This window comes from Papilio polytes, unplaced genomic scaffold, assembly GCF_000836215.1.
Source record: "Papilio polytes unplaced genomic scaffold, Ppol_1.0 DF822178.1, whole genome shotgun sequence".
Lineage (NCBI taxonomy): Eukaryota > Metazoa > Arthropoda > Insecta > Lepidoptera > Papilionidae > Papilio > Papilio polytes.
In genome coordinates, this window is record NW_013527026.1 from 4,033,200 (window position 1) to 4,035,722 (window position 2,523).

Here is a 2,523-nt window from a genome sequence, read left to right on the forward strand (position 1 = left end):
TATACGGTTAGTTAAACAATTTTCATTTATATATAATTTAAGCAACATAAATTAACGTTTAAAATGTGACGACGGTTATTCTGAGTTATTTAAATATGTATAATCTTATGCAAGCGGTCCAACTTTACAACCGTTTAGTGTAGTTTTTCCTTTAACTGTTCCACTTGTAACATAACGTAACTGTTTACACGAATGAGAGTGAAAGCTATAGATTTACTTTTATTAGCTGTAGCGAAACTGGATATAGCGGAAGTCAATGCTATATTTGGTAAGGCTGTTTTGGAAACAATTGTCGTTTGTTCACATAACATAACTAAGTTTAGAAAGTGAATATCGAACGATAGGAACGATCTGTCTGTGTAGACGCCTACTAATTGAATTCGTCGAGCACGTCCTTTCTTTCACTTGACATTGAGACGTGACCGGTTGCATGATGGGGGATATTGACATTTAGTGGTTTGCTTGACTGCCTCAAATTATATAATAATTTTACCCCCAATAATACCTCGATACGGATGTAGTCAAATGGCATACTTCCTTGATTGCATATTAACACGCATGCTGTTACAAGATAATGTACAACGCAGACTATTCACGTTTATGCTAAAAAGAACAAAAAAAAAACTTAAGGAAACTTTATAACCAGTTAACGAACTGTGCACAGACAAGCTTTACAAACGATACTCGAGACCAGAGTAACTACATTTGATTTAATTGAATAACTTACTTCGTTCAACAAGCATTAATATTACAGTTGAAAAATGTATTTAACAATGGTATAAATATGGTATTTTTACGCTTGAAAACTTTTTATACATTACACGACATATCTTATCATGTAATTTTTAATTTACCTATTTTATAGACAAGTACAACATACTATATGACTGCGAGCGCTAGACTAAGTTATGGTTAGCCAATGCTTGGAGTCCCTTGATTCTGCATTCAAACCAGTGTTAAAGGCAATAGTGTCTTAGTTAATTAGTGTCTTATAGAAATAGTCTATCATCAAATATAAAAAAACAGGGAAGATTTCTGGTTTCTAAATACTGTTTGTAAGTGTGGTTAATATGGATTTCTTGAGATAACTTAACATTTTTAACTTTCTATTATACATAAATAACAATCATTTTGCTTTTTTTTAGTTCATGCAAGGTTTTCATAACTTGGTAACAGCAAGTTCCTGTTAGACTACCTTCACTACGTTTTTGGTTTTTAGTTTTAAAATTTTACGTTAGTAGATTGAAAGCGTAAACAAAAAAAGTTGTATTCATATTCTATTTTAAATAACAATGCTATTTTAATTATATTCTAAATTAATACCAAGCAAACCTTGCTCTAACATTTAACAATTCGATTATTATTGAAAAGGTGATGAAAGGTGAACTTGTTTGTTGATCGATACGCTATATTGTATTTGAAATATATAGAGAAATAAAGGAAATTAATAAATAACATTTTACGAAGCTTCTAGAATTTTTATAACGAAATTCTCTTATTAATGTTCTCGAAGCAATGAAGTTATTTGTTCGCTCGCTTAAGCTTGTCAACTTTAAGACGACAAATTACATGTCGACAACATTACTCGGATCACGAGGGATATTTAATTTTTCCACAATTTACTGCGATAAAATGGTTTTCATTGTTACGGTTTTATAAATTATCTTTTTAAACTGACTCTAAAGTAAGAAAGTTATGTTAAATTGAACATATAGAAAAACAAAGATTTTTAAGTATAACAGAGTAGAACTCTTTTAAAGCGAAACACGTATAAGTAAATTCGAAGAAAAAAAATGTAATCATTCAAAAACATACATTTTGTAATGTCGATGAATTTTAATACGTGGAATTGTCAAACAGGTATGCTAATGGCTGAGTCAACTGACTAGGCTCGTATGTTAACAAGTTACGAGCAGAGTAATGAGAAAATTAAGTTTTTAGATGCAAATACTTCGGTAGCAGTCAAATATTTCATTTAAACTATCTTATAATCGTGTTCGTGCATTGGAATTGCAGTATTTGTAAAATTCTTCATCAAATTTGAATATATGATTATAACTTAATATGATAATGAACCATAACTTAGATTAAACTTAGATTTTAAAATTGAGCGGTGATATTTGAAATATAAAGTTGGCAATAAGTTTGTTAGACGTTAATGCCAATCATACTAATCATACTACTATTATAAATGCGAAAGTTTAAATGGATGGATGGATGGATGTTTGTTAGAGTTTGTAGCCTAAACGGCTGAACAGATTTTGATGAAATTTGGCATAGATGTATAGGATAGTCTGGAAGCACACGTAGACTACTTGCATTTGTTTTTTTTTAATTCCGCGGCCGAAGTCGCGCGCGAAAGCTAGTAAGTTGATAATGATATTTATTTCAAATTGCCATCAATTTTTTCTTCTTACTTAACCTTAGCTTATTTTTAAAATCAGGCTCATTATCTTAACAACTTTTAATTTATAAGGTTTTATAGTGAGGAGCACTTCCTAACCGTTGAAATCGGTGATTTTC